The sequence below is a fragment of the Vombatus ursinus genome, unplaced genomic scaffold (genome assembly GCF_900497805.2).
Source record: "Vombatus ursinus unplaced genomic scaffold, bare-nosed wombat genome assembly UNPS02011613.1, whole genome shotgun sequence".
Taxonomy (NCBI): Eukaryota; Metazoa; Chordata; class Mammalia; order Diprotodontia; family Vombatidae; genus Vombatus; species Vombatus ursinus.
In genome coordinates, this window is record NW_020951391.1 from 5,716,447 (window position 1) to 5,731,412 (window position 14,966).

The following is a 14,966-nucleotide window of genomic DNA, read 5'->3' on the forward strand; positions in this document are numbered from 1 at the left end:
AGTTGTTGAGAGCATCAGGAAAGGCTTTATGCAATACACAATACCCAAGTCATGTATTGGAGGATTTAAAAAAAAAACAAAACAAAAACTTCATGGTGAAAGGAGATGAAATGGAAGGAGTTCCATGTGGAGATGTCCAGTGCAGAGGCACGGAGGCCCAGAAATGGGAGATGGAGGGGGCTTTAAGAGGAAAAAAGAAAGCGCCAGTTTGGTTAGACTAGGTAATGCAGAAAGAGAAGTAATGAGTAAAAAAGACAGAATGATGTGTCAGAGGAAGAACTTTAAAAGCTAAATAAAGGATTTTTCATATTTGATTCTATAGCAAACAGTGAACTAATGAAGTATGTTGTGAAGAATGACATGGCTATTCCTAGGGAACAGTCCTTTTATAGCACTGTGGAGGACTGACCAGAGTGAGGAGAAACTTGAGACAGAGTGACCAATTAGGAGGTCATTGCAATACATCTGTGAGAGATAAAGAGGGCCTGAACCAAGGTGGTGGCTCTTTAAGCAGAAATCAAATGAGAGAGAAATGTCAAGATGAAGTAATTGATTTTATACATCTGGTAAAGAAAGTTATTGCTAAGAAATGCTTAGGGTTGATTGCTCAATCTCAGTTTTTGGGGTTAATTTTGTTTTGCAGAGTTCTTAGGATCATAGGATCATAGATTTAGAGATGGAATGGACTTCATTTTACAAAAATAAAAAAAAAACAGACCTAAGACTTAGCTGAGTAATGTGATTCAACCAGTCACAAAGGTAGTTTCAAGTAAACATGTCTCCTCACTCCAAATTTATTGCTCCTTTACCTACACTTAAAACCTCTTAATCAATAGTTGTAAACATGCTAGTGTTGAGAGAGAGAGAAGGAAGAAGAGAAAAGGAAGGAAGAGAGAGGGAGGGAAGAAGGATGGAAATCTTTTTAAAAATCACATTTATCCAAAAGTAGCCTGAGCTCTTTAGTAGATAATCTCTTCCCCCTCAGTAGAGATCTACAAGAAAATGATGAATAGGTATTTATTGGGGATATTGTAAAGTTAATTTTTCCCAGCATAGATTGGACTAGATAGTTTCTGAGATCATTCTCAATATTGAAATCCTATTATTCTGTAAAATTTCATAAACACTAATCCTTATCTGTAAAATGATCTGGAGAAGGAAATGGCAAACCACTCCATTATCTTTGCTAAGAAAACTCCCAATAGGGTCATGACAACTGAAATGACTGAACAACAAAATCCCATGCCATTACATTTTCCCTTGCAACTGATTAGCTTTATTGAAACAAATTTCATAACCTCAGTTCATTTTTCCACTCTTCGGAGTCTTTCATTTCACTTCCTTTTTAGGTACAGGATTGTCAACTCCACGTACAGTAAGCTGAATTTTAAAACAATTATTAGATCTTGTTGATCCTGTGCATGCAGCACTAATGCTTTCATCACTTTCAAGTAAACCCTAAATACAATATTAATGCTAGAATGCTATATTGGAGAAAATTAGGAGTATATCCAGAGACTGCTTACTCCAACCCACGTTTCTTAAAGTTAAAATCTGATTAAAATGAACATCGCTGGTCTTCATGGTCACATGACCAGCAAAATGACAGTTTAGTTACTATCCCCAAATGCCTTCAACACTTCAAAAAAAAGAAAATAAATTATGTAACACATGTCGAATGATTACAACTAAATTTACAGGAAAAAAAGAAAAGAGAACCCTAACATGGAAAAAAAATCATTATGGATTAAAAATAGAAATTTTAAATTCTTAAACCATTAATTCAGTACCTCCCCCTCCAGCCTCCCTGAACCAAACAGTGATATTAACTGATGTGAAAAGACATCGCCGATAGATTTTCTGAGGCCCCTCCTCCCCCTCCCCCTCTCCTCTCCCTCCTCCTCCTCCTCCTCCTCCTCATCGCTTAGACCAGTACTGGGCAACAGTGGTAGTTGGAGGTGCCTGCAGAGCATCTGCCCCAGGAGTAATGGGGATCCTATTATAGGGGCCTCAGAAAAGCTATTGGCAATGTCTTTTAAAAGGCCTGCATTATATACTAAAGTGAAGAAGAAGAAGAAGAAGATGATGATAGGAGGAGGCGAGGGGAGACTGCAGTCTTCACACTGGTCTGCGCCCCAGTTTGGAAACAGTCAAATGATCAGACACGCCTTAGCCTCCCTCGATGTCTGCGCATGCGCGCACGGGCGCACACGCACAGCCTCCCCGATCCCCCACTCACACAGAGTAGATTATATTTCACAATAGCTGGAGAAGAGAGCAGAAGAATAAAGGGAGGGTAGACTTTGGCTATCTCTGTGTGTGGTTATGGTTGAGCTGGGACAGAAGAAAAAAAAAAAGGAGTACTGAAACCCAACTGGGGCAATTCTCCCCTAGGAGGGTATTCAGGACACAGTGGCCAGAAGGTGAATCCAGTCTCCCAAAAAGTGATGAGCCCAAGGCAATGTGGTAGCCCAGGGTCAGGGTTGTTCCCGACAGCAAGACATAGGTGATAGAAAGTGAATGATGGATAATCTTTTTTTATTTTTATTTTTCATTTATAGAAATGCAGGTGTTTATAATAGCAATTTAGGACTTGTTCATTGTTGCCATAAATTTAAGAAGGGTTATTTTTAGGGTGCCCACATTTATTGATTGATATGTGTTCATTAATGAAGGGTTGGAAATGTTCAACTTATTACAATAGGTTGAAAAAATATGATCTATCACTTAGAGATATAAGTGGCTAGAATTTTATATCAGAATCTTTCTGTCCTATGTTAACTAAGACAATAAAACTCCACACTAGAAATGCAAACCAGAAAATATTGTCGATAATTCAATATATTTAGTTTTTAGAATTTAATTTATTTTTGTTACATTTTAGAGAAGGCCACCATTTGACACAGAGGTAGACAGAGAGATAGATAACCATACTGTGCATACTTTTATTTATTAGTTCTTTCTTTGGAAGAATACATTTTAAAAGGACTAAAATACCAAAAATTAATAACCCTCAATTAATGCCCAGAACAGCAGCAGATAATTAATAAAATGAATAGAAATGAATATAAAACAGAAGGATGACTTTTAAATTAACAAAGAATCTATCGGGCTTTCATAGAAAGTATTTCAAGAAGAAGGAAAGTGACTTGATGACTGGTGAAGTACATAACCCTCAAGACAGCATGGCATAGGATCAAATATCTTCAAAATGATTGAAAAGAGAAGTGAAATACACAAAAAAGAATCTAGAAATGATTATAGGTCATACCATATACATTTCAATACAGAATTAAAAACACAATTGGCAAATTAGAAACAATCAACAGTGGAGAATCAAAAAAAAGATGAATAGATTAGAAAAAGAAAAAATACTGAAGTAGAAGACTATTTGGGAGAAGAAAACCAAATGTTAATAAAATTAAAAGAACAGGGATATGCAGAAAGTAGGGACCATAGATCTTCTAGAGGAATGTGATAATTTTTAAAAATAATATAACAATTCAGGGAAAAGAAAAACATAAAATTTCTGAATAAAGAAAACCAAACATCAATAGAGAGGACACACTTACGATCTCAAGAGAAAAACTGCACTTCAAAGATAAATGAAATAAGAACAAGACTCATTTGAAGAAACAAAATATCAGAATATTCAGGGCAATATTTTTTTAAAAAAGTAATGAAGAGAGAATAATGTTTCCAAATCTCAAACATTATTACAAAACAATAATCATCAAAACTATTTGATGTTAGTTAAAAAAAAGTTAGAAAGCTAGATACATGGAGTAGACTAGATATAGGAAAATAAAAAAATCATACTTAACCCAATTTTCAATAAATTTGAAAACAAATTAACTCAAAAATAATTATTCGGAAAGTTGCTTGCAAATGAGAGGGCATTGTGGCAGAAATGTGGTTTAGATCATCATTATTATCATCAGCATCATCAAAAATGTTTTTTTCCAATATTGTAAAGTGCTTTACAAATATTACTTCATCCTTACAATACTCTGAGAGATAGCTGCTATTATTATCCAAATTTGACAGATGAGGAAAGTAAGGCAGAAAGATTAAGTGATTTCCCCTAGGTCACAAAAGTAGTAATTATCTGAGGCAGGTTCTGAACTCATCTTCCTGACTCCAGGTCCAGCATTCTAAATCACTGTGCCTCATCATCTTATACCACAAATCATAATAAACTTGAAGTAGAAATATAACCACAATACTAAAGAATATCTTACTTTAAAAAAGATTAGAAGAGAACCAAATTAAACTTCTTTCACAGTCATGGCTAGAGAAAAAAATCTTAAACCTCAAAAAGAATAGATACAGGCAGTGAAGATAAAATAGGTGACATTAATTTAATGATACTGAAAACCTTTTGCATGAATAAAATTAATGAAATTAGGATGGGAAGGGAAACAGCAAAACAGGAAGTATATCAAATATCAAAGGTTAGGGTATGATATACAAACTATGTAGGCAGCTAAGAGAAATATAGAAGACAAATATCATTCATTTCCCAATATATGAATGAATAAAGGATATGTACAAAAATTAGCAGAATTATACACTATTACCATCCATCTGAATAAATGTTCCAAATGACTAACAAGAGTTTCAAATAAAAACCTCAGATTCCCCTCTTATTAAGTGAATTGGCAAAGCTTATAATAATGAGAATAATCGATTTTGGAAGTATTCTGGAAAGATGGGTATGCAAATTACTATTAGTAGAACTGTGAATTGGTCCAACCATCAGAGAAAGCAATTTGGAAACTTGGGGGGTAGGAATGCTAATATGTCCATACCCTTTCACCAAGAGATTCCATTGTTAGGTATATACACCAAGGAGTAAAATTAAAAACAAAAGTATCATATGTACCAAAATATGTATAGTGGTAATTTTTGGAGTACCAAAAATTTGGAAATAAAGTTGATTGCAGATTAATGAATGGTAATTGTAGTATGTGAATATTAGAATATTACTAAATAATAGAATATTACTAAATGGTAAGAAATGATGACTATACAGAAGCATGAGAAATTATATAAACTGATGCAAATTCAAATAAGATAAATGAGGAGAGCATTATACACAATGACCACAATAAGAAAAATGGAAAGAACAATGAAAAAATAATTAAATACAAATAGTATGATTTCATAGTATAAAATGATAAGAAACAACTTTCTCTACTTCTTTCCAGAGTTGGAGGACTTGAGTGTAGATTCCTTCATATTTAATACCAGATTTAAAAAAATATATTGTTTAGATTTATTAAATATATTGTATATACACAATAGATAAAGATGTATACACATGTATGCACACACATATGTACATGCTTGTTTATATGGACATACACATATGTATGTAAACACATGTAAGAAGGGGCAGCATATATTAGGGAATATATGGGAATATCAAAACAAAAGAAAATAAAATTTTAATTAAAATTTTAATTAAAAATCCCACTTCTTCCTCTTTATAGCTGCACATCAGTGTTCACCTCAACTTCTACCTCTTCATGAAGCCTTGCATGACTCATCTGTACCAGAAATAATATCCCTATGCCACATGCTATCATTACCTACCTACATGTAATCTTTCCAATGATATCATAAGCCCCCTGAGACTAGGAACTATATCACTAATATTTCTATTACTCACATTAGCTTAGTACTTTGCTTTATAAAGGAAACACAAGGTAGCTAGGTGGCAGAGTTGAGGTCAAATTCTTCCTCAGACATTTCGTAGCTGTGTGATCCTGACTGATGCTTTTAACCTCTGGCTGCCAGTTTCCTTATTTGTAAAATGGGGATAATAATATCACTTATTTCCCAGAGTTGTGAGGATAAAATGGAGTAATATTAAAAAAAAACACTATGTAAATCTTAAAGTGCTATACAAGTGATAGCTGTCATTAAAAAGCAATTAAAAGTCTTTTGAACTGAATTAATTAAGGAATAAAATGTATCTGAGGAAGTGCTTTGAAAATTATGGTGTATATATAATATATAATGAATATTACATATAATTTTAATGTAATATATTATGCATACTATTAATATAATTATGTAATTATATAATTTATAACATTAAATAGGCTCTTGAAGAAATACAGGTTTGCCCCTATATCACACAGTATTTTATATGCTAATGAGTTAGGCTAAATTGAATGTTAGTTTTTTTTTTAATTTAAGGTACCTTGATGCTCGCTATTTAAAGGAACACTGTAGTAAATCCTTTTGTAAAGAAAAATAATCTTTCCTCTAATGCAGATGTTCGCATATAATTTATCTGTTTCATACATTCAGATTTGTATACATTGTGTTTTCTCAAAGAGGGTCACACATTTATGTAAATATTACACATGCTATAATTATGTTGTTGGTGAAGTTCAAATTTAATGTATACTGAAAAGATTCCACAGAATAGTTTTAGAATAAATGATGAAGTGATTGGAGGTTTATTTAATGCTAGGAGAAAGGACCAGGGATATCAGAACCAAATATAAGTTCATATGCATGAGAGAAAGTCAATATAGAAGAATGTAGAGAAGACAGATTTGAAGTTGAGAAGTCCTGGGTCCAAATCACAACTTTGGTCAATGCAAATCAAATAACCTCTCAGAATCTTTGGCAACTTTCTAAGACTGTAAGTGAAGATAGTCTGCCAAAGGTAGAGGGGATTTATGTACCGGGCAGGGATTTATGTACAGGGCATCTCTCAACACTTGAAATTACAGGTCTGAATGTACACATAAACACATATATAATTAACTTTCATAAATAACATATATATATATATATTTTTCCACGCCTTTGCAAGCCTATGTCTTATATGTCTAATGCTCTCCCCTGACTCCTCTGCCTCTTGAAACCTCTAACTCCCTTCAGTTTTAACTCAAGCATCACGTTGTTCAAGAAGTTATTTGTGGTTCCTCCAGTTTTGCTTGTATTCACTCCAAACCCATCAATATTTCTGTCTTTATTTTTTTATTTACCCTTCATTCATTTATCTGGAACATATATTCTTAGTAAAATGTAAGTTCCTTGAGGGCAGAAATAGTCTTGATTTTGTACATGTATACCTAGCATCCAGCAAAGTGAACCTCAGTTTCAATTCTTTTTTTTTTAGGCTATATATATATATATTCTTATTAAACATATTTTCACATTAGTGGTGTTGTAAGTAAGAATTAGAACCAATAGGAGGAATCAGCAGAAAGAGGAAACAAAACTCAACAGAAGAGGAAAAAAATAGCAAATAGTATGCTTCTATCTGCATTCAAATTCCGTAGCTCTTTCTTTGAATTTGGATAGCTTTTTCCATCATGAGGCCTTTGGAGATGTCTTAGATCCTTGTATTACTGGGAAGGGTTAAGTTTATTAATATTAGTCATTGCACAACATGGCTGTTATTGTGTGCAACGTTCTCTTGGTTCTTCTCACTTCACTCAGCATCAGACCATACAAGTCTTTCCAGGTTTTTCTGAAGTCAGCCTGTTCATCATTTCTTATGGCACAATAGTTTCCCATTACATTCATATACCACAACTTGCTCAATCATTCCCCAATTGATGGGCATCCTCTCAATGTTCAATTCTTTGCCACCACAAAAAGAGCTGCTATGAATATTTTTGTACATGTGGGTCCTTTTCCCATTTGTATAGTCTCTTTGGGATATAGCCCTAGAAGTGCTATTGCTGGGTCAAAGGATCAAGGGTATGCACATTTTTATAGTCCTTTGGGCATAGTTCCAAATTGTTCTCCAAAATGGTTGGATCATTTCACAACTTCACCAACAATGCATTAGTGTTCCAATTTTCCCACATCTTCTCCAACATTTATCATTTTCCTGTTTTGTCATGTTGGCCAATCTGATAGGTGTGATGTGGTACCTCAGAGTTGTTTTGATTTGCATTTCTCTAATCAATAGTGATTTAGAGCATTTTTTTCATGTAACTATAGATGGCTTTAATTTCTTCATCTGAGAACTGCCTCTTCATATCCTTTGACCATTTATCAATTGGGGAATGACTAGTATTCTTATAAATTTGACTTCTCTATATATTTTAGAAATGAGGCCTTTATCAGAGAGACTGGTTGTAAAAATTCTTTCCCAATTTTCTACCTTCCTTCTAATCTTAGTTGCATTGGCTTTGTTTGTGCAAAAACTTTTCAATTTAATGTAATCAAAGTTATCCATTTTGCTTTTTGTAATGTTCTCTTACCTCCTGTTTGGTCATGAATTCTTCTGTTCTCCATAGAACTGATAGGTAAACTATTCCTTGCTCTCCCAGTTTGCTTATAGTATCAGCCTTTATATCTAAAAGAATGGACCCATTTTGACTTTATTGTGGTATATGGTGTGAGATTTGGTCTATGCCTAGTTTCTGCCATACTCTTTTCCAATTTTCCCAGCAGTTTTTTTTTTCAAAGAGTGGGTTCTTATACCAGAAGCTGGGGTCTTTGGGTTTATCAAATAATAGATTACTATAGTCATTGACTACTGTGTCTTGCAACCTATTTTATAAATACTTGTTCTACTCCCCCCACCCCCACCCTTAAAGTTCCATATAAATGTGAATTATTGTCATTTTTCACTTAACAGAGTTGAATGAAATCAGTTGAGCACTTATATTTTGTTAATATACACCTGGATGTGGAAAAATTTTCGATAAACAAAAGTCTATGTTAATATGGTCTTTGTTAAAACTTAATTTTACACAGATTCTTAAAACTGGTAGAATCCGTCTTTTAAAAAAAAACATGGCTATGGCTAGGCTTGGGCATCACATAAACAGAGGCACAGGTGCATGATTTCTAAAGAAGTCTTCCCTCTCCCATATATGTAATTGGGAAAGCATAGAGACCTTGATCACTTCCAATTATTATAATGGGATTCATGTGCCATTACTCCATGAAATTTGCATTTTTATTGCAACTTATGGGAGTATATAAGGCTTTATATAAATAAGATGTGTACAGGGTGGATGGTCATGTGTCCTCAGAGGGAGGATTCACATCAGTGAGAACATAGATTGAGTAGAATATTGGAATAATTCTAACTGGTATTTGGTTGATAGATCAGTATTGAAAAATTTGCCAGATCCCATTTTCATCTTCATTTGTTTATGTATTATTTACCAACCAGGAACTCCCAGATATTCTATCCTGTCTTCTAGAGTTGAACAACATATAAATTCCTAAAAAAGCCTTCATATTTTTTTTCACAATTATTCTCTGGCATATACATAGCTTTAAAAGTCCCGGTTCTAAGTGTAAAAGTTAGTGAACATTAATTTTCTCTGTCTAGATGACAATTTTCTTTTAACAATAAAAATGAGGCTGGTACTTTTGTTATTGCCATTTTAAAGTTGAGAATAATGAGGCATACAGCAGTTAAGTGACTTGCTCAGGTTCACACAACTAGTAACTGTCTGAGGCTACATTTGAACCTAGTTTCCTAACTCCTTGATGAGTACTCTATACACTGAACCACCTAACTGGCTACAATTAGCTCGCAATGAACATAGAGGCTGAAAGCACAAATTTTATCCCCAATTTACAGAAGAAGAAATTGAGGCTCTGAGGAGTTCTAAGGATATAAAATGGAAAGAACCTAAGAGACTTAGTTCAACCCCTTCATTTTATAGATGAGGAAACTGAGGCATAGAGAAAGAAAGAAAAATGACTTGTCCAAGTTCATAGAGCTGGTATTTGGCAAAGCAGGAGCTTGTGCCCAAGTGTTCTAATTCAGACCACACTGTTTGTCTTTGACAGTAGATGCTTTCACAAGTCTCTATACACATAGCAGTTGATCTGTGTAATGTTTGAATTACATATTCATGCTTCCTCCTGCAATTACACTTCTACAATGGAGTCCTTCTAGGCAGGAATATTAAGGAAGGTGTAGAGGGATAAGAAGATTACATGGAATTCAAATAGTTTGGAAATACAGCATCTAAGAGCTACAAGGAAACTTAGAGGCAATTTAGTTTAATCCACACCTGAAAAATAATCCCGTCTACAACTTAATTTATAAATAGCCGAATAGCTTTTTCTTTGATACGTTCAGAGGGACAAAGACTTGTGAACAGGGGAGAGAAGAGGAAATATGTTTTTACTTACCATCTGCTACATGTCGGGAATGGTGCTAAGCACCTGACAGATATCTTACTTGATCAGGGCATACTGTGTGTGCCCAGGGAAACCCTAATGTCTCAAGCAAAGTGGATTTTAATTTTAAATTAATTGTATAATATCGTCTTTTATTTTAAAATTTTAAAGTTTGGTTTTGATATGTGACGCAATGAGAATAAAAGCACATAATTTAGATGTTGCAGAATATTTCTAACAAAATCAGCCTCCATTACCATAGCACCTTATTACAAACGGTCTTCTCCGCCTTCTTTGTTTTGGTAATTTTAAGTTAGCCCATTATCTGGTTTAGGATAAACACAATGAAAATTACCTACATCTTTAATAACTCGCTTCTTTATACAGCAAAAATCCAGGGTTTTTTGGTTCCTTTTTTTTTTACTTTTAAAGTTTTTTGGTTCATTTTTTTTTTGTACTTGAGATACAGAGTAGCTTCAGTAAGATAGCAGGTCATTCCATAATAAATTCATTTTTCATTTTTTGCCAGAATGAGAGCAGATGAGGAGAACTGTATGGATGTAGTTTATTCAGATTTTAGCAAAGTGTTTTTTAATAAAGTACCTCATACTATTCTTGTGGATGAAATATAGAAGTGTGCCCTGGATGATAATATACTTATTTGATGCATTTCAGAACTAGTTTGATGGCAAAACTCAAAGAAAAGTTGCTAGTGGTTCAACATCAAGATGGCAGAATGTCTCCAATGGAATGCCTCAGGCTCTCTTCTGTTTCATGTTTTTAGAAGTGGCTTCGATGATATGCTCATCATATTTGCAGATGAGACAAAACTGTAGTGGTTACTAACACAATGGACAATAGAGTCAGAATCCAAAAAGATGTTGATAGGCTAAAGCAATGGGTTGAATTTAGTAAGATGAAATTCAGTAGAGATCAATACAAAGTTTCACACTCGGATACAAAAAAAAATCAATTTAAAAGCATAAGGTGGGGAAGTTTGGCTGAGCTCTACTCTCACATCACCAGCTTGTCTATTTGACATTTTAAACTACAAATGCTGTTGTTATTGTTCAGTCATTTTTCAGTCATGTCAAACTCTTCATGACCCCATTTGGGGTTTACTTGGCAAAGTTCCATTTTCTTCTCTAGCTTATTTTACAGAGGAGGAAACTGAGACAAACAAGGTTAAGTGACTTGCCCAGGGTCACACAACTACTAGTAAGTGTCGCGGGTCACATTTGAACTCAGAAAGATAAGTCTGTTTGACTCCAGTCCCCGCTCTTTATCCACTGCACTACCTACCCACCCCTGTCTGTAACTCCTATAGACAACTCAAATTCAGCATGTCCAATACAGAACTGATTGTCTTTTCCCTCAATCTCACCCTTTTTCTGAATGTCCCTATTTCTAGTGATGGCACCACTTTTCCTTGAATCTCTTAGTTTCCTGGACTTCTCATTCTTCTCAATTCCTCATTCTTTCTCACCCTACATAGTTAATTGTATACCAAATCTTGCTATTTCTACTTCCATAATGTCTTTTGCCACTATTCCTTTCTAACTATTCATGGAGCTACCACCTTAGTTCAAGTCCTCATCAATTCTTTCTTAGATTATGGCAATGTCCTCCTGTTTGGTCTCCCTTTCTCATTTCTCCCCACTCTTGCCTTTCCACCACCTGGCTGCCAAATTGATTTTTCTTAAGTGTAGGTTTGTCCACCTAACTCCTGTTACTTAAAAGTTTCAGTGATACTCTATTGTCTATAACACTACATACCAATTCCATTGTTTAGCTTTTAATTCACTTTCTAGCTTTAACTTACGCTTTCAGCCTCATCATATATTGTTCTTCCTCCCATAGTCTATGACATCATCTTTACTTTTTATCTGTTCCTCAGATATCTCTGTGGCTTTTTACTGGTCATCCCCAAAATCTGAAATGCTCTGCTTCCTCACCTGCATCTGATAAAATCACTTTGAAGATGTAATGTAAGTGCTGACTACCTTTTTCATGAAGCCCTTCCTGATCTCCTGCAATTCCTCGTGTCCTCCTTCTCTAACAACCTTATATTTTATATTTATTCTCCAAATACATAAATACTTTCTATGACAACAATAATTTCTATCTTTTCTTAAAGCATAATGTCATTCAGTTGTGTTCCCATACCAAAATTTGCTGAGCCATTTCCCCTATGTAGCCCATAAAAAATTATTTAACCTTTACAAATCATATTATCCTCACTGTAAATGGGTAACATAAATGGCACCTATCACATAGGATTGTTATGGGACTCAAATAGGTATATGAAACACTTTCTAATCCTTGAATGTGCTATATGAACACGAGCTATTATTACCTATGGTCTTATTGATATGGGCACTCCCTTAGAAGGTACAGAGTATAATTAATCTGTTTTCTTATCCTGTACAATCCTTCTTCCTAGCCCATTCTCCCCATAGTTGTCTTACCATTATTCCTCAAGTGTTGCTAAGTACTGACTATTTGTGGATTCTCACCAAGAGCAAGCAAGACTCAATCATGCCTTAATAAAGTTATTGGACTTTGTATGGTGTTGGCAGACAAGGTAAGTAGAATGGCAGATTAGGAGAATGTTATAGACATGATAATCATAGATATTAGGAAAGGCAAAGGGATTGGTATCTATATTCTATTTTTTTTAAATCAGTGAAGTTTGTTTTTATGAAAATAAATGTAACCATCTCATCAAATTTACAGAAAGTATAAGCTAGGAGACATAGCTAATACAAAGAAAGTGTTAAAATCCCCCCTCAAAAAAATCTTAGGGGACAAAATGTGAAGCTGCATGTCATAAAATGATATTAAATAAGGAAGAATGTGAAGTTCTATGTTTAGGTTACCAAAAAAAAAACCTATGTAAGTACAAGATGGTGTTCATTTGAAAAATTTCTCAGGGTTTTAGTAACTGCAAGCTCAAAATGAATCAGCAGAAAGGTTTGGGAGCTGAGAAGGCTCATATATTTGTATATGCTTTAAGGGGAGTAAAGTTATCTAAGACAAGGCAAGTGACCTCACTATACTCTTCCCTGATCAGACTACTTAGGGAAGTGTGTTCTGTTTTCAACATTTTAGGAAGAACTTTGATAAGCTATGGAGAATCCAAGGAAAAAGCGACCAGAATGTTGAGCATCTCTGAGATTATATCATAAGGATCATTTGAAGAATATGAGACTATTTGGCCAGGAGAAAAAAACAAACAAATAAATTTAGATTTCAAACTGACTAATGGACATGTCCATTTTCGAGCAACTTGCCATTCTTAGAATCAATGAATTCTAGTTATGGAAAATGATGCCTAAATAGATTGTAACTTGCCCAAAATAGCACAACTAGTTAGAGGCAGATTTGAGATTGGAACACAGACTTTTTTTTTTATAACTTTGTATGGTCCGTCCATGCTTTTCTTCTCCCACTCCCTATACCTGGAATGTATTTATTCCTTTCTTCTTTCTACTGAGTTCATATCTATGTTTGAAATCCTAGGTCAAATATAATTTTCCTTTTTAAAAATTTATTTATTTTCCCCCAGTTAAATGTAAAAACAATTTTTAACATTCATTTATAAAACTTTAAGTTCCAAATTCTCTCCCTTCCTCCCTCTCCCCCTCCCCCTCATTGAGAAGGCAAACAGTTCAATATAGGTTATACGTGTGTAGTCATGCAAAGCATATCCATAATAGTCATATTGTGAAAGAAAACATAGACAAAAAACTCAAGAAAAATCAAGTTTAAAAAAGTATGCTTCAGTCTGTATTCAGACACCATCAGTTCTTTCTCTGGGGATGGATAGCATTTTTCATCACAAGTCCTTCAGAGTTGTCCTGGATTGTGGTATTGCTGAGAATAGCTACGTCATTCCCAGCTGATCATCTTACAATTACTGTTACTTTGTACATGGTGCATTCCATTTTGCATCAGCGCATGCAAGTCTTTCCGGGTTTTTCTGAGAGCATCCTACTCATCATTTCTTATATTATAATAGTATGCCATTATAATCACATACTACTACTTGTTTAGTCATTCCCCAATTGATGGGCATCCCCTCAATTTCTAATTCTTTGCCCCCAGAAAAGAGCTGCTGTAAATATTTTTTTACATATAAGTCCTTTTTAAAAAATATCTTTTGGGTTAGAGACCTAGTAGTGCTATTGCTAAGTCAAAGGGTATGTATGGTTTTATAGATCTTTGGACATAGTTCCAAATTGATCTACAGAATGGTAGAACAATTCCACCAACAGTGTATTGGTCTCATTTTTCCCACATCCCCTCCAACATTTGTCATTTACCTTTTCTGTCTTGTTAGCCAAACTAATAGGTGTGAGGTAGTACCACAGAATTGTTTTAATTTGCATTTCTCCAATCAATAGTGAGTTAAAGTATTTTTTCATACAGCTATTGATATATCACCTGAAAACTGATCATATCTTTTGATCATTTATCAGTTGGGAAATGGTTCTTATTTTTCTAAGTTTGACTTAGTTCTCTATATGTTTGAGAATTGAGGTCTTTATCAGAGAAACTTGCTTCAAAATATTTTTTCACAGTTACTGTTGATAACTATATTTCCTTTTATCCTATCCCCTCTCCCATTTATTCTATTGTCTCTCTTTCACCCTGTCCTTCCTCAAAAGTGTTTTGCTTCTGACTACACCCTCCCCCAATCTGCCATCCCTATCACTGCCCCCTTCTCTTATCCTTTTTTCCTTCTCCTTTCCTGTAGGGTAAGATAAATTTCTATACCCATTTGAGTGTGTATGTTATTTCCTCTTTGAGTCAATTTTGATGAGTGTAAGGTTTGC